Below are 19,253 nucleotides of genomic sequence, written 5' to 3' on the forward strand. Positions count from 1 at the left end.
TGGCAACCGTCAGTTGGATAGTTATTAAAATATTCCCCAGCTTACATTGATGGTGCTAAATTAGAGATGGCGGATAGCTTCAGGAATAAATATTATCTGCAATTTGTCTTGAACCAGCCACATTGATGCAATGGCTGGGAGTTCCAACCGCAGGAGCCTGCGGACTTACCATTTGTGGAGTTTGTGATCCCTGTCGGGGATCGATCTCTGAGCTCCAACCTTGGGAGCCTGCGGACTTTAAAGGGCCTGTCCCACTTTGGCGATTTTTTTTTGGCAAATGCCGGCAACTGTCACAGTCATAGCAGGTTGCCGAAAAAACGGCGACTGGTCCCCCTGCGACAATGTCTACGACAACCTACCACCTGGTCGATGTCAAGCTAAGGCAAGCTACCGAAAACCGGCGACCCATTGGGACGTCCACCTCCGATCACACCTACAGCAACCCGCGAAAAGTTTAGAACGTTTCAAAATCCAGCGGCGACCAGAGAAACGTTACGACTCTTTAGGCAACTTGAGGACATTAACGACCATACAGGTGTCACTGTGCGACCATGTGGCGACAGCCTACTTACCTGTAGTTGCCGAAAAAAATCGCCTAAGTGGGACAGGGGCTTAACATTGTGGTGGGAGCTTCGATTTGCCGGCTGCGGGCGCTTCGATCGCCCCGACTGCCCTGAATAAAGAGGATAAAGATTAGACTATATTGCCTTTCATCACAGTGAGGAATGTGGGGAATCCGTTGTGGTGGATGTTTATGCAGTTGTGTGTCTTGTTGCTTTTTTTTTGTATGACTGTATGGTAAGTCGTGTTTCACTGTACCTTAATTGGTACACGTGACAATAAACTGATCTTGAAACCTTGATATGGGTTATGTGCAGGTAGATAAGTGATGGACGTGGCATCATGTTTGGCACAGACATTGTAGACCGAAGAAGGGCTTGTTCTTGTGCTGTACACTTCAATATTCTATGCTCACTGGCACAGCCCCTCAACTCTTTCTCTGCCACATCGACAACTCCATCAGGGCTGCCTCCTGCACCTGTGCACAACACATTGATTTCATTAACTTCACTACTAACTTTTACTACAGTCTCATATCCAGTAGAACTATCTCTGAACCTCCTTCCCCCTTCTAGATCTCTTTGTCCTATTGACTGATGTCTTCGACAACTACCACTTCCCACAGTTACCTGGGATACACTTCCCCACAACCTGCCTCTTGCAAAGATGCTATCTGCTCATCTGCTCCCAATATAATGCTTTCCGAGACGTCCTCTTTCTTTAGTAAATGTGGTTTCCTCCCTGTTGTCAAAGATGGGTCCCTCTCCCATGTCTCCGCTGTGTCATGTAGTCCTGCTTTGGTTCCCCCTCCCCCAAGATGGAACAAGGATACAATTCCCCTGGTTCTCACCTTTAACCGCACTAGCCTCCGCACCCAACCTATCATTCTCCGACATTTCTGTTACCTTCAACGTGATCCCACCACCAGTCAGATCTTCACAGCCCAACCTCATTCTGCCTTCCACACAGACTGCTCCTTCCAACACACAATATCAGTCCAAAGAAGGGACCCCAACACATCACCAATCCATATTCTCCAGAGATGCTACGTGACCCGGTGACATACTCCAGAGTTATCTTGTGTCTTCACTTGTCAAAGTATCTTTATTGCTTGATTGTGTATAATCTTGTAAGAAGGGTCTCATGCATCATTGTGTATTCGGAGTTCAAGAAATAAACCCTTAATTCTTTCCTAGTGCACAGGCCAATACATTTTTTTTAGAAAGAAGGAGCATCAGATGCTGGTTAACAATGAAGGCACAGAGTAACTCAGCGGGTCAGGCAGCATTTGAAGAAGTGTCCCGACCTGAAACGTTAAGGGCCTGTCCCACTTACGTGTCCTTGGCATGCAAATTACGCGACCTCGTGGTCGCGTTGAGGCGTACGGGCATCGTATGGCCGCGCGGGGCCGGTCCCACTTAGAAGCGTGGATGGGTATGTAGTTGTGCGTGACATCGCGCGGGGCTCCGAAATTTTTGTAGTGAACGAAATCTTCGCGGCCTTCAGCGTTGTGGAGCTGAAGGCCAAAGTGGGACAGGCCCAAGACCCTGGCGCGACGCAATGTCTCACCTTCAACAGCAGCAGAAGCAGGCAAATGATCTCGGCCTGGGACTCACGGCCGTTGCAGATCCGGATCCGCCCCCACTTCTACTCCCAGAGCGTGGCCAAGAAAATTGAAGATAGACACAAAATGCTGGAGTAACTCGGCGGGACCGGCAGCATCTCTGGAGAGAAGGAATGGGTGACGTTTCGGGTCAAGACCCTTCTTTTCAGACTGAAGAAGAGTCTCGACACGAAACGTCACCCATTGCTTCTCTCCAGAGATACTGTCGGTCCCGCTGAGTTACTCCAGCTTAGTGTCCATCTTCAAATGACGTCACGCGCTCCAGACGGCTGTGCGTACGCATATAATCGCGCCCGACCTTCGCGGGACGTCGCGGCTCAACGCGACCACGAGGTCGCGTAATTTGCATGCCAAGGACACGTAAGTGGGACAGGCTCTTTACCTATCCATAGCCTCCAGAGAAGCTGCCTGGCCTGTTGAGTTACTCCAGCACTTTGTGTCTAATACAATTTTTGGTCTTTAATTCCACAACTGTTCATTATTGGTATTATTTGCACATCTTTATCAATATTCCATTATTTTACAGGTATGTGACATAAGAGATCACAAATGAAAATGAACATGCTGGATCCCAATCTGATGCAGTTTGAAAATGAAGATCTCCTACTTTAATTTCTGCTATTATTAATTAAGGGATTGCAGAATGAAACAGCTTATTACCAGACTTCCAATTATTGCTTGTGCAGTAAATTAAAGGTGAGATGATTGGTATGCTCTAAGGAGATCAACTGAATGCTTGTTAGTTTTTCTGTTCTGCATTATTCTCTTGTTATGACCTTTCCATATTCAGTTTTGGCAGCGGACCTATCTCCCACCTCTGTCTTCATTTCTGGAGCCTTTACCCTGTAAAACTCATTTAACACCCCCCATTTTAATTTTATCTCCTAACTGTCCACAACAATATCTTAAACCACTTGTGGATTTTTTTTTTGCATGAGTGAATGTGGATGGTGATATTATTTTATTCTGTATGTTTGTTGGCTAAGGATATCAAAGGCTTTGGATAGGAAGGTATTATAGGTGCTAGTCACCACCATCTGAAGAAGGGTCTCAACCCGAAACCTCACCTATTCCTTTTCTCCAGAAATGCTGTCTGACCCGCTAGTTACTCTGGCTTTTGGTGTCTATCAGAGGCAGGTAAATGGACTTGAGTTGCAGATCAGCCATGTTCTAATTGAATGGTGGATAACCTTCAAGGGTTGCATGTAAAATTAATTTCTTTGTGGTAGTCTTTCTTGGAGTAATATAGGGCTGCTGTCATTTTTTTAATATGCAATGTAGTAGCGAAGGTCATGTATTCTGATCTGTACAATTTTAATAAACGTTTTTCACCATGTTAGAAAATAATAGGTTCTTCCATTTGCTGACAGTGAAGGGAAACAGGCAGCACTTACCAATTCATATGCTAGGGTTGTAATCCCATGGTAAGTTCCAGCTCTAATTAATAAATTGTATTGTCCCACAGGTATTTGTTAATTCCTATGTCAAGACATTCTGCACTGTATCATTGGTGATCTTAATGTACAGACTGCATAACAGCCACAGGAAAGCTGTGGATAGAATAAAATAAAAGACATTAGAAAACATTTCACATGAAGGAAAATGTGAATTTTGAATTATCCTTTGTCGTTAGGGTATCAACGTGTTTTGTAGTCAGCAGCTGTTGAATGCTTTTGCGATGTGGTACATCACTTTATACCTGACCTAGTCCTGACATGCGACCTTTCTGTTGGATGCCGGCTTAATATTCTCGCATTGGACACACGATCGCTCGCAGGACTGTTGCATAACTCATGACACCGTCCAGCTCTGCTGCACTCACACTGAATCTGTAATTATAGTGGTAGCGATCTTGGTGATGACTGTTGCTCTGCTATAAATGAAAGGGAGATATTGGCAATGGTAGAGAGGACATCGATCTCTATTTCAGGCACAGACTTATAATCATGTCTCTGTTCAGCAGCCAGGGGAAATAATAGAATGTAACAGTTCTGGGCAGCATTCATTTCAATATCGACTCGCTGTTAAATTAATTGAAATCTTGAGTGCAAAACTTTGAGCTTAACGGCAACTTAGCTTTTGCAATTCAGCAGCAGTAAAACTGTTGTTTCGTGTCTAACAGGACAAAAAAAATTCCAAATGTAATCCAGGAATTGTTTTCGAATGAAAAGTAATAATAAAAAATATGTATATGTTCCTTTATCTGAAAGGGAGAAAGCCCAAAGTTTTTATTCAGTGTAAATTCTGAATATTAATTGTGTGACTTTGAATATGAAGTAACAGCTATATTCAGTGTATATTTTGAATATTAACACCTACAGTATGTTATAATTTGGATAATGAAATAACAGATAATTGATAATTGGGTGCAATTTTGAATTTTGTGGCTCTCGATTCTTATCTCGGCGGAGGTATAAGCATATTTTGGAGTCAGAGGATGGGAATTTATCTCCAGGAATCAACTGATTCATCATCGATGACGGATAATGCATTCAATCTCGCCACGTGGGACAACCTTTTCATCCCAGGAATCAATCCATTGAAACTACATCAAGGCAAGTATCTTCTTTCTGGTTACAGAGACCAGCACTCCAGTGACATAGAATGGTCCATTGGTGGTTCAATGGTGTTTTTATTCACAGGTGCCAAGGTGTCATCATCAAATCCAACTATAACACATTTGGTTCCTTCAGCTGCCACTAATTTACATCATAAATAGTTGATACCCCAGCACTGATTTCAGTTTCAGTTGAGAAATGATTAACATCTCCAAACCTACAAAAACAATGAAGAGCTGACGATCGGTGGTTCAGTTGTCTTGCATATTGATGTTGGATCTAAATATAACGTGAGATGCTAAAGATGCAGCTGATATTGTAGCATCAGCTCCAGGCAAAACAATTCGGTTCATCCCATTACCTCCCTTCTGACAAGTCATGTAAAATTGTTCATAACCAGACATTGTCTCCATGGAGATATCTTTGTAATTTGGGATGGTTATGGAGTTATGAGGTGGATAAACACTCTTATTGTTCAAGAAGGAACTGCAGATGCTGGAAAATTGAAGGTAGACAAAAATGCTGGAGAAATTCAGCGGGTGAGGCAGCATCTATGGAGCAAAGGAAATAGGCAACGTTTCGGGTCGAAACCCTTCTTCAGACTGAAAAAGGGTTTTGACTTGAAACGTCGCCTATTTCCTTCGCTTCATAGCTGCTCCCTCACCCGCTGAGTTTCTCCAGCATTTTAGTCTACTCTTATGGTTCAGTCTTTTTTCTTCTTCTTTTGTATAGCATAGCATTGGTAAAACACAACTAATGTGTTTATTTTTAATTAAAATATTTTCAACTTTTCATTCTACCCTAGACCAAACTGTTCCCTTGGGAAACCTTCTGAAGATTTCATATTCAATATTGATAGAGGTCTAAATAACATTTAGTCTTTTATCCAAATCCATTGGTATTTAGTTCAGGAATGAGTGGTCTTTTTCACTGTTGTTTGACATAATGGATTTTTTTTATAAATACATAATTGTAGGACCCAACTAGAATAGTTTATTATTTCAAGATAAACGCTGTCTGACTGCTAAGTATTTTCAACATTTTCAATAAGAAGACTACCTACAATCTAAGATCTAAAGATCAGCATTCTTGAAATTATGGGAAAGATTATTCAATAGAAAGCCACTTACCCCTCATTGTCTGCATTGTCTCTTCAAAGAGCAGGCCCAGGTGGCCTTACTTCCTAGCTTTTACAAGTCTCCTTTAATCTAAAAACAAGTTTACATGTAAAATGTTTTCCTTCCTATTGCCTGTTTTATTCGTCAATGATTAAAGGGAAAAAAACAGAGACTTGGAATAAATAAACCATTTTCATGTTGGCAGGTTGCTGCAAGAAGGAGGTCACTAAAACCAGTGTTGGATGCTCAGCTATTTGCAGCTTGCATTAACAAAGCAGATGAAAGGATAGTGTTATGCAAATTTGGGAATGTATGCTGTGAGAGGGCTGTGGAGAATCTGTAAATGTATATAGACAAGCTAGGAACTGCAGATCCTGGTTTAAACCAAAGATAGGCACAAAAAGCTGGAGTAGCTCAGCAGGACAGGCAGCATCTCTGGAGAGATGGAATGGGACCCGAAATGTCACCCATTCCTTCTCCCCAGAGATGCTGCCTGTCCCGCTGAGTTACTCCAACTTTTTGTGTCTATCTTAGTAAAGCTAGTGATAGAGCAGGAATATGGCAGGCACAGTATAATATCATACATGAAAAGTATATATTTTTTAAATAAAAACAAATAGTTATTAGCATACAGAGGTATCAAGGAGTGGAGTACACAAAATGCAAAGACCATTACATGCAGCAAGCAATTATAAAGATACTTTGATTTTTAGTGATTGTGTGTTAATACAGAGGACTAACAAATATGTGTTCAATCGCTGTGGAATCTGAAAAACATACCTGGGGTACGTAAACTTATTTTTTGTTATTTCTTATGGTGTTTAAAAAGTGCTATGCTTACATATCTGTTGCGCTGTTGCAAGTAAGAATTACTCTAACACAAGATTGCAACACGCCCAGACCAACTGACGTGAATCAGCATCATGATATTTGCATACTTGGACGTTAAGAACACTTACATCAGGCACTTTTTCATCGACTGCAGCTCTGTGTTCATTAGCTCCAAACTTATAATCAAACTCGCAGGACTGGATCTCAGCACATCCCTGCGTAATTCGATTTCCTCATCAGCAGATCACAAACAGGATGAATTGACAACACTTCCTCCTTGATAATCATCAACACAGGAGCACCAAAAAGCTGTGTGGTCGGTCCCCTGCTCTACTCTCTATGTAGCCAGACACAGCTCAAATGCCGTCATTACTTTCGCCGATGATGCCAACATTAATGGGAGAATGGAGGGTATTGATGTTGGAGTACAGGAGGGAGATTGAACATCTGATTGAATGGTGCGTGAATAACAATCTCCACTCAATACTACCAAGACCAAAGAGCTGATTGTTGACTTTAAGAGTGGAATGCCAGTGATCCATGAACCTATGCTCATCAACGGGATGGGAGAGAGTTAATGGCTTCTCCAAAGATCTGTCCTGGGACGTCATTGTAATCACAACAAAAGCTCATCAACTGGTTTATTTCCTTACAAGAATTAGGAGACTTAGTTATTTGCCAAATATACTCTATTGAACTTTTATAGGTGTACAATAGAAAGCATATAGACTTGAACATCCTAACCAGGTTTGATGTCTCAAACACCCAGGAACAAAGGATACTACCGAGAATGGTAGACTCTGCTTTGTCCACCCCAGCAATGAAGGAATAGAGAGGAGGAACAACCTCAAAAAGACAGCTAATCTCATCAAGTGGCCATGACACCCTGGCCATGCTCTCATTTCACTCCTACCTTTGGAAAGAAGGTACAGAAATATGAAAACTGAAACCACCAGCTTCTACCTTGCGATGATCTGTCTCTTGAACAGTATTCAACAGGAACCTCAACAATGAGGAACTTCTATGGACTGTGTCTTTGGTTGCACCATGGTCTTGCTTACCTTGAATTGGTTATTAATTTATTAAATTTGCTAGAGGCCTGAGACATGTTCCCGATGTTGGGGGAGTCCAGAACCAGGGGCTACAGTTAAAGAATAAGGGGTAGGCCATTTAGAACGGAGATGAGGAAAAACTTTTTCACCCAGAGAGCTGTGAATCTGTGGAATTTGCTGCCAATTTGAGGCCAATTCTCTGGATGCTTTCGAGAGAGAGTTAGATATAGCTCTTAAAGATAGCGGAGTCAAGGGATATTGGGTGAAGGCAGGAACGGGGTAATGAATGTGGATGATCAGCCATGATCACAGTGAATGGCGGTGCTGGCTCGAAGGGCTGAATGGACAAATCCTGCACCTATTGTCTATTGTAATTATTATGTATGACTACGCTTTTCTGTTTACAGAGCTGTTAATCTGCAGCAAGTAACAACGCCCTCTCATCTTTGGCATTTCCACATTGTGAAAAAGGTTTTGACTGTCTACCCTATCGATGCCTCTCAGAATTTTATATACATGCTGAGCACTTTCCAAAAAAACACTTGGACAGTAAGAACATGTATGTCATTGATTACAGCTCAGTGTTCAACACCATCATCCACTATAAACTTATTATCAAATTCAGAATTGTCAGCACATACAGTATAACAACACCATCATCCACACTAATTTTCTCATCATCTCAGAGTTATTGGTACATATAATAATGAAACACTCTTGACTCTCCTGACTCTTGATGGTTGAGCATAATTTGGCTGTCATCTAACCTAACTACAATGGTGATCGCACTTCAGAAGCTCTTAGTGATAAACTGAATGAAGCGCAAAAGAGGCTGGATAAATCCAAGCCTTTTGTTTTAAAAAGGAGATGATGATACAACTTATAAAGAGATTGACGGGGTCATTAAAAAAAAAGATGGGTGCAAAGGAACAGAAAATTACGAAAGCAGCAACACTAACAACGACCGAAAAATAAAATGAAAACAATTCCGAGACTGAAACTGTTGAACATAGTGTTCTCTGGAAAGTCATAAAGTGTTTAATCAAAAGCCGAAGTGCTGTTTTGTTTTGTTTAGGTTTAGTTTAGAGTTACAGCGTAGGAACAGGCCCTTCTGCCCACCGAGTCAGTGCCGACGAGCAATCACACTAGTTCTACACACCAAGGACAATTCCCAGAAGCCAATTAACCGAGAAAGTGGAAATGGGGCACAGATTCAAAATGACAAGTGATTGGAATCTCTGGGTCACTTTTGTGGATTGAGTGGATATGTACTGCAGGCATTAGTTTAGTTTAGTTTATTGTTATAGTTATTATTCAACTAATCTATGTTTAGTCTTCCTAATTGAAAGGCATTGTGGGATAGGGAAGGAGATGTTCAGGTAACTGAAGCGTGGACCACTGGGTCACATCATGAATGGTCATTTTAAAGAGCCTGATTTGGGATAGTCAACATGGCTTTGTAAATGGGAAACCGCGTCTCACGAAATGGACTGAATTTTCTAAAGGTATCTAAGAAGATTGATGAGATCAGTGCGGTAGACTTCTACATATAATTCAACAAAGTCTTTGAGAAAGTGGGCTTCTCTGGAAGGTAAGCTCACATGTGTGCCAGGGAGAGGAGGCCAATTGAAACTAAAATTATCTTGAAGGTAGGACACAGAGGCTCGAGGCAAAAAGTAGTTTTTCAGACTGGTGACATGTAAAAGCCCTGTCCCACTGTACGAGTTCATTCAAGAGCTCTCCCGAGTTAAAAAAAAAATCAAACTCGTGGTAAGTACGTAGAATGTATGTAGCGGGTACATTGGAGCTCGGGGACGTCTCTTAGTGGCTCGTAACGCTAACGGCAGGTACTCGGGAAATGCGGTAAGCTCGGGAAGGCTCGTGAAGATTTTTCAACATGTTGAAAAATGTCCACGAGAGCCCCGAGTACCTGCGAGTGGCCATTACTGTAAATCTCCGAGTTCGAATCAGGGCAAACTCAGGTGAACTCTTGAATGAACTCGTACTGTGGGACAGGGCTTTTAGAATGCTTTGCCACAGGAATCATGCTGAATCCACTGTTGTTCACTATTTGGATATGAATGTAGGTGGCATGGTTTATAAATGTGTGGATGATACCAAAATTGCTGGTATAGAGAATAAGGTTATAGACAATAGGTGGAGGAGTAGGCCTTTCGGCCCTTCGTGCCAGCACCGCCATTCACTGTGATCATGGCTGATCATCCCCAATCAGTGCCCCGTTCCTGCTTTCTCCCCATATCCCTTGACTTCGCTATCTTTAAGACCCCTATCTAACTCCCTCTTGAAAGCATCCAGTGAATTGGCCTCTACTGCCTTCTGAGGCAGAGAATTCCACGGATTCACAAATCTCTGGGTGAAAAGGTTTTTCCTCATCTCCGTTCTAAATGACTAACCCCCTATTCTTGGTAGGCAAAAATGCTGGAGAAACTCAGGGGGTGAGGCAGCATCTATGGAGCGAAGGAAATAGGCAACGTTTCGGGTCTCGACCCGAAACATTGCCATTTCCTTCGCTCCATAGATGCTACCTCACCCGCTGAGTTTCTCCAGCATTTTTGTCTGCCTTCGATTTTCCAGCATCTGCAGTTCCTTCTTAAACAACCCCTTATTGTTAATCAAGTACACAAAATGCTGGAGAAACTCAGCGGGTGCAGCAGCATCTATGGAGCGAAGGAAATAGGCAACGTTTCGGGCCGAAACCCTTCTTCAGACTCAGATTGTTAATTAGGTTATCTGTGATAGCACCAGGATCTTGATCAACTGAGCTATTGGGCCCAGGAATGACAGATGGAGTTTAATTACGATAAATCTGAAGTATTTTATTTTGGCAGGCCAAACCTGGGCAGCACTTACCCAGTAAATGATAGGGCTCTGGGAAGAGAATCTGTGAGACCCAGGGGTATTGGTACATAATTCCAAGAAATTGGCAACACAGGTAGACAGATTGGTGAAAGGAAGGAACTGCAGATGCTGGAAAATCGAAGGTAGACAAAAGTGCTGGAGAAACTCAGCGGGTGCAGCAGCATCTTCTGATAAGGCTCAATTAACAGAGAATCAGCACTTTAACCAGAAATATTTATTTTTAGTGCTGAGTCAATTTGATTGGAAACTTTGAAAGGTGAGACACAACAAAAAAAACAATTGACGGTTTCTGACCTCCCACCATCGAAGGTATTTACAGGAGTCGCTGCCTCAAAAAGGCAACCAGCAGTATCAGAGACCCACACCACCCTGGCCACACACTCATTCAACCCTGCCATCAGAAAAAAGGTACAGGAACCTGAAAACTGTAACGTCCAGGTTCAGGAACAGCTTCACACTGGACTCACAACTCACTCTTGACTAATGTTCAACTTAAGCCCCTGTCCCACTTTCCCGAGTTACTCACGAACTCTCCCGAGTTTTCCCCTTGATTCGAACTCGGGGAATGTCGGGTAATGTCGGTAGCAAGCCCGTAAGAGCCCGATGAAGTCTAGATGTTTCGTAGCGGCTCGTAATGCCAGCCGTAGGAACTCAGGGCATCAGGTAAGTCAGGATGTTTTTTCAACATGTTGAACATTTTCCACGAGTTAAAAAAAGAGCCCCGAGTACCTACGAATGGCTATTACCGTAATTCTCCAAGTTCGAATCAAGGGGAAAAAAGGGAGAGTTCGTGAGTAACTCGGGAAAGTGGGACAGGGCTTTAAAAGCTTTATCAAACTTCTCCAAACAGGCATAACATTTTATTTAGACAAGACACATAGAGGATAACGTGGCCTGACTGGGCTAATTTAAGCAAGATGTGATTCTACACTGATTATAAACAGGGATTGCCAGCCCTGACAAATGACTGCAGGCAATGATTCTAGTACATCAGCGTCTAATCTAGGGGGGAAGCTGTGGCAGCATTCACAATTCATCTACCACGACACACCAAGACAATGGTAATAGTGCACACTATCATTCTTCCAATCTATTTACGCACCGTATCCTCAAAATTAAACATTGGGTTTAGAAATATGATAAGAAAATTGATGTGAATTTTGTGTGAAATTATATTTTAAGGCTTTTAAAAATAATTCCAAATCGCATTAAAGAGTGTGGCCCTGATATTTGACTATGCAATCATGTGTTCAGTCATGATACCCAATGCCAATGTAAATGGGAGCAAACACAAGTCATTTGATAGTCACCCAGTACAATTCATTGGATTCTGAAGTGGCTGAATAGACCAATGCAGATTTTCACACCATACTACAGATTAAGGAGGTGGTGCTTGACAATACAAGGTGGTTGGGTAGTTTATGTGAGGCTTTCATGTGCTCAAGTTGTACAGATTCAAGGATACTATGCTTTTCTAGATTCTCCTTCTTCATTTTGAGCAATCATGAAACTGGGATTCCTAAGATTCAATGGGGATGCTACAAATTTACAAGGAGACTGAAAAAATAATTGGTGTCATTTCTATTCACCTGGAAATCTTTTCCAATGGTACAGCAAGAGGGCTGCTATCAGTCTGAAATGTAATCTAGTCTCCAAATGTGTATGTACGTTAGCATCATTTGCAAAAATAATTCAATAATGGAAGTTTGGCTAATCTTGGTTTTAGATCGGGGACATCAAAGGTTGAAAGGTTTATCCCTCTTCCTGTAAACTAACGCCAATCCATCTGGAAGGTACACAAAAATGCTGGAGAAATTCAGCGGGTGCAGCAGCATCTATGGAGCGAAGGAAATAGGCGACGTTTCGGGCCGAAACCCTTCTTCTGAAGAAGGGTTTCGGCCCGAAACGTCGCCTATTTCCTTCGCTCCATAGATGCTGCTGCACCCGCTGAGTTTCTCCAGCATTTTTGTGTACCTTCGAGCTTCCAGCATCTGCAGTTCCTTCTTGAACGCCAATCCATCTGGAAGTTGGTGGAGATGAGCTGCACTGGGAAAGATTATGAGGGTAAATTTACCCCAGGTTGGGAACCCTTGCCCTAGTGTGTAGGATGGAACAAGTGCATGGGCAATCGCTGGTTGGCGTAGACGCGATGGACTGAAAGGCCTATTTCCTCGCTGTATCTCTAAACTAAACTAATGCCCCTGTCCCACTTAGGAAACCTGAAAGGAAACCTCTGGAGACTTTGCGCCCCACCCAAGGTTTCCGTGCAGTTCCCAGAGGTTCCCGGAGGTTTTTGTCAGTCTCCCTACCTGCTTCCACTACCTGCAAGGACCTGCAACCTCCGGGAACCACACGGAAACCTTGGGTGGGGCACAAAGCCTCCTGAGGTGTCCGTTCAGGTTTCCTAAGTGGGACAGGGGCATAAGACTCAGCAACTCGGTAAAGATAATGGCAATATCTTGAAGACCGTCCATATTACAGTCGAGGATGTGCTAAATATCCTACGATATGTGAAGCTAGATAAATCTCCATGACCTGATCAGATACATCTAGGGACATTGTGGGAAACTGGAGAAAGGATTGCAGGATCCTGGCTGAGATATATGAATCATAAGTGGATGCAGGTGAGGTACCGGAAGACTGGACAGTAACTAATGTCTCTATATAAGAAGGGCTGTAAAGAAAAATCTGGGAATGACAGACTAGTGAGCTGAACATTTGTGGTCGGAAAGTTACTGGAGAGGGTTCAGTGGGATAAGATGTACATGTTTTTAGTCAGACAAGAGGGTAATTAGGGACAGTCAGCATCGTTTTGTTCATGGGAGATCGACAAATTTGATTGCGATTTTTGAAAAAGTGACCAAGAAGGTTCATGACAAGGCCTTATAGATGTCAATATGGACGACACCAAGGCCTTTGATTAAGTTCCACATGGTAGGTTGCTTGGGAAGGTTAGATCGAGGAGAGTTAGTTAACTGGATATAAAATTGGCTTCATGGTAGGAAGCAAATGGTGGTGATAGATTATAGTTTTTTCGGACTGCAGGCCTTCGACTCGTGGTGTGCCTCATGGATCGGTAATGAGTTCCATTGCTGTTTCTTTTCCATGTCGATGATTTGGTTTAGATATGATTTGTAAATTTGCAGATGATACTAAATAAGTTGTTTCCTAGACAGTGAGGATGCTTATCAAGAATTACAGCAGAATAATAATAATAATAATAATAATAATATATCTTTTATTGTCATTGCACGTCAGTGCAACGAGATTTAGTATGCAGCTCCACTGATGTACAAGAAAGGTAAATAAATACAATACATAAATAAACAAGCTGAATTGATTGACGTGACCATCTGAGGGAGACTGTCCAAAGGGGGTGAGTGGGGGGGGGACACTCATTAGGGCCGGTTCAGACCCGCTATAGCTCTTGGGATAAAACTGTTCCTGAGTCTGGAGGTTCGGGCGTAGAAGGCCTTGTAACGTCTGCCGGAGGGAAGTAGTTGAAACAGACCGTGGCAGGTCTTAATCAGTTGTGTGAATGGGCAAGGAATGGCTAAAGGAGTTTAATTCAGATAGTGCGAGGTGCTCTATTTTGGGAAGTCAAACCATGGCAGGACATTCACAGTGAACAGTAGGTCGCTGATGAGTGTTATAGGGCAGAGGGATCTTGGAGTGCAGGTACACAGTCTTATCGTTCATTCTCCTTGTAAACCATTTTCTGGAGATATCATATTTTAATTTATCGTCATTAGTCCTCTCTTCATTTCTCTTGATGTGCTGCCTAGACAAATCTCCAATGGCTTACCTTTTCCCAGAAAGATCTTGCATTTTATTACTTTGTATAATGAGCCTGTCCCACTTAGGCGACTTTTTAGGCGACTACAGGAGACTATGCTGTCGCCACATGGTCGCCGGGGTGTCGCCTATATGGTCGTGTGTAGTCTCCTCAGTCGCCCAAAGAGTCGTAGCGTCTTTCTGGTCGCCAAATTGAAACGTTTTCAGCGACAATGGCGACCTTGGGTTTGACGCCAAATGAGTGTAGCTTGTCATAGGTGCTGTCGTAGTTGTCGCCAGGTTAATGTACGCAGTCGCCAGGATGCCGTAGGGTGTCGCCAGGATGTCGTAGGGTGTCGCCGGTGCTGACTTCGATGAATTTCAATGTCATATTCGCCCGCAGTCGTCTAAAAAATCGCCTAAGTGGGACAGGCCCATAACTTTTATTTTTACTGTAAGTTTCACAATTGCCGTCATTAAAGTCCATCTGCATTGGTGCTAATGCATCACCACCTGCGTCTCAATCACCACGTCTGGACTTTCATTCTGTTGATCTTTTTTCTCAAAGATCCATGTAGTTGCATTGCAACCATTGAACTTTCATTTTCTGACCTTTTCATGCTGTAATCTGTAAATCTTGCCTGTCAAAGCAATCGGAAGACTTCTTGGCACCTCTCAAGCTCAGCTGCTTAATGGCTTGCTTGGGAACAGTCTCTCCAAAGTATGGAATGAAAACTGCCAATGCTTGAACCATTCTACACGTCAGGCAGCATCAGTTGAAAGAGAAACTCAATTAACCTTTGAGGTCAAAGGTTTCATCAGGCCTGATAAAAATGAGAAAACAAGTTAGTTTTCAGTTACAGAGAAGGTGGGGAGAGATGGGTAGAACAAAGGGAATATCTCTGATACAGTGAGACCAAACCACTTGCATAAACTCCATTGCCTTAGGAGTTACCCTGGTGAACATTTTCTACATTACTTCCATTGATTTATATCATTACACAATTCATGTTTCATGTATTAGGTCTACAGATCCCTTTGTATGCAACATTTTGTGTGCTCTTACTTCATCTAAATCACAATTTGACTTCTCATTCTTTATGCCAAAGTGATAACTTAAAACTGTTGTACATTTCTTCCATCTGAAAACATCTTGCCTATTTGTTTAACATTTCTATATTTTATCATAGGCTCTTTGTGTACCCCCCCAATGATTTGCTGATTAACTTATCTTTGTACCAACTGTAAATGTGGCTATTGTACACCTATTCCTCTGATCGAGATAATTAATATAGAGCCATACAGCTTAGATATAGGCCCTTCAGTCCAACTCACCCATGCCGACCAACGGCTCTGAGGAGTGTCGTAGAGCAGAGGGATCTTGGAGTGCAGGGACATAGTTCCTGCATAGTTAGTGACATCTCAGGTAGATAGGGTGGTCAAGAAGGCTTCCGGCACATTGGCCTTTTCAGTCAGTATTGAGTTTCGAGGTTGTGAGGTCATGTTACAGTGTGCAAGATATTGATGAGGCCACGTTTAGAGTATTGAGCTTTGTTTTGTTCACCCAGTTATAGGAAAGATGTTGGCAATGGTGCAAAGTAGATTTACGAGGATGTTGCCAGGACTCGAGGGCAAAGAGTAGGGATTAACGGGTCCCTTTCAGAATGGCAGGCAGTGACTAGTGGAGTACCGCAAGGCTCAGTGCTGGGACTGCAGCTATTTACAAAATAGATTAATGATTTAGATGAAGGGATTAAAAGTAATGTTAGCAAATTTGCAGATGACACAAAGCTGGGTGGCAGTGTGAACTGTGGGGAGGATGCTATGAGGATGCAGGGTGACTTGGACAGGTTGGTGAGTGGGCAGATGCATGGCACATTAATGTGCATAAATGTGAGGTTATCTACTTTGGTGGCAAAAACAGGAAGGCAGTTTATTATCTAAATGGTCAAGTTGGGAAAAGGGAAAGTACAACGGGATCTGGGGGTCCTTGTTCATCAGTCAATGAAAGTAAGCAGGCAGGTACAGCAGACAGTGAAGAAAGCAAATGGCATGTTGGCCTTCATAACAAGAGTATAGATTATTTTGCAGTTGTATAGGGCCCTAGTGAGACCACACCTAGAGTATTGTGTGCAGTTTTGGTTTCCCAATTTGAGGAAGGACATTCTTGCTATTGAGGGAGTGCAGCGTAGGTTCACCAGGTTAATTCCCGGGATGGCGGGACTATCATATGTTGATAGAATGGAGCGGCTGGACATGTATCATCTGGAATTTAGAAGGATGATAGGGGATCTTATTGAAACATATAAGATTATTAAGGGTTTCGACAGGCTAGAGGAAGGAAACATGTTCCCGAAGTTGGGGGAGTCCAGAACCAGGGTCCACAGTTTAAGAATAAGGAGTAAGCCATTTAGAACGTAGATGAGGAAAAACTATTTTACACAGAGATTTGTGAGTCTGTGGAATTCACTGCCTCAGAAGGCGGTGGAGGCTGGTTCTCGGGAAGCTTTCAAGAAGAGCTAGATAGAGCTCTTAAAGATAGCGGAGTCAAGGGGTATGGGGAGAAGGCAGGAACGGGGTACTGATTGTGGATGATCAGCCATGATCAAACTGATTGGCGGTGCTGGCTCGAGGGGCTGAATGGCCTACTCCTGCACCTATTGTCTTTTGCTATAGTGAGAGGTTGAGCAGGCTAGGACCATTTCTTGGAGGATGAGGGGTGATCTTATCGAGGTGTATATGATCATGACAGGAATAGATAGGGTGAATGCGAGAGTCTTTTACCCAGAGGAGGGGAATCAAAAACCAGAGGACATAGGTTTAAGGTGAATATGGAAAGATTTGATAGGAACCTGAGGTGCAACTTTATTTTATACAAAGGGTGATAGGTATATGGAACAAACTGCCCGAGTAGGTAGTTGAGGCAGGTACTATCACAGTGTTTAAGGAACTTTTAGACAGGTACATGGATAGGGTAGGTTTAGGCCAAAGGAAGGCAGGTGGAACTATTGTAGATGGGGCATATTGGTCGGTGTGGGCAAGTTGGGAAGAGCCTACTTCCACGCTATATCACTGACCACGCTGACTGTATGACTCTTGACTACTTCCTCTTGCAGCTCTTGCAGCTTGCAGCTCCCACCCTTTGTGTAAAAGATTTTGTGTACTTACCCTATCTGTCTTCAAATGATGTTATAGTAATGATCTTAGATAATATAGATTGTATATAGTTGAGACTCCAGCGCTGATCCCTTGGCACTTCACTTTAACGAATTGTCAATCTGACAATGAACCATTATCCCACCTTCTCTCTTTTCTGTTAGTTAGCTAATTTCGATTTCTGCCAAGATGTTAGCCCCAACCTTATGTAATCTTGTGCATGGACATTTTTATATGGTACCTTATACCGTAGATGCTTTTTGTAAATCCAAATACATTGAATCTGCGCGTTTCCCCTTTATCTTCCCCAGTTGCAACATCCAGAAAGAACTTTCACAAATACTTCAAATACTATTTTTTTTTATCAAACCACTTTGCCCTGCCTTTACCTCCATAATAACAAATTCCAACATTTTCAACATTAGCTTAACATTAGTAGGCCTCGCTCAGTCATGACTGACCATGGGTGTTGCATCCTGGTCGGATGCAAGCCTGGGCGATGTCATATGGAGGACAGGCTGTTGCCCATGCAGCACCTCCCCCTCTCCACGTCGCTTATCGATCCAAAGGAACAGCAGGGCCGTTACTTTTTGGCACCAGCGCCGTCGCAGGAGCTGCCAGAGCGAGGTTGTAGACAACGACGAACTGCCTTAGGGGCTCCGACTCCCGATTTTCTTGAGGTTTACACCTGGAGCCTTTTCCATGACTGGATATGGCTACAAGGCAGTGGAGGTTTTAAATCAGAGTTTTCCCTCTCCTAGATGGACTGCCTTCCCAGGCTGACGAGCCCCATCTGCCCGAGACTCGTGGGGGCGGGAGTGTCTACCTTCCCGTGCAGGTCTATAGCACCTGCCCACTCCCAACATCAAGCTAACAAAAGCATATTTCCAATCAGAGAAAACATTTCTCCAGAATAGGTGAATTGTGTAGCAATTATCGTATGATCTTAGCTAATATAGACCATAAATAGTTTGGACTCCAGCACAGATCCCTTGGCACTCCACTTTTACGAATTGTCAATCTGAAAATGAATCATTATCCCATCTCTCTCTTTTCTGTTAGTTAGCTAATCTCCATTTATGCCAAGATGTTAGCCCCAACCCTGTGCAATCTTGTGCATGAACATTTTATATGGCATTTTTTCGTAATTTTCCTAAATCCTAATACATTAGATCTGTATGATTCCTCGTTATCTGCCCTGATTGTTATACCCAGAAATAACTTTTTCTTCAATCAAACCACTTTGCCCTGTCTTTACCTCCTTAATAATAAATTCCAACATTTTCGAAATGGTGGATGTTAAATAGATAGTGGTATAATAGTGGTATAAAATCTGTACATTTCCAATCCTCTACTATTTCTCCAGAATAGGTGAATTGTGTAGATTCCAATCAATGCATCCACTGTATCACCGACTATTTCCGTTAAGTTCTTAGAATGCAGACCATCAGGTCCAGGGGATTGTTGGCCTTCAGCCTCCTTAGTTTTCCAGATTTGTTTTCAGACAGTGAGAGAAAGTATTTATAGTTCATAAGTTCATGTCATAGGAGCAGAATTAGGCCATTGGAGTCTAATCATGGCTGATCTATCTTTCCCTCTCAATCCCATTCTCCTGCATTCTCCGTGTAACCTTTGACACCCTTCCTTATCTAGAACCTATCAATCTCTGCTTTAAAAATACCCAAAGACTTGTCCTTCA

This window comes from Amblyraja radiata, chromosome 14 (genome assembly GCF_010909765.2).
Source record: "Amblyraja radiata isolate CabotCenter1 chromosome 14, sAmbRad1.1.pri, whole genome shotgun sequence".
In the NCBI taxonomy this organism is placed as follows: Eukaryota; Metazoa; Chordata; class Chondrichthyes; order Rajiformes; family Rajidae; genus Amblyraja; species Amblyraja radiata.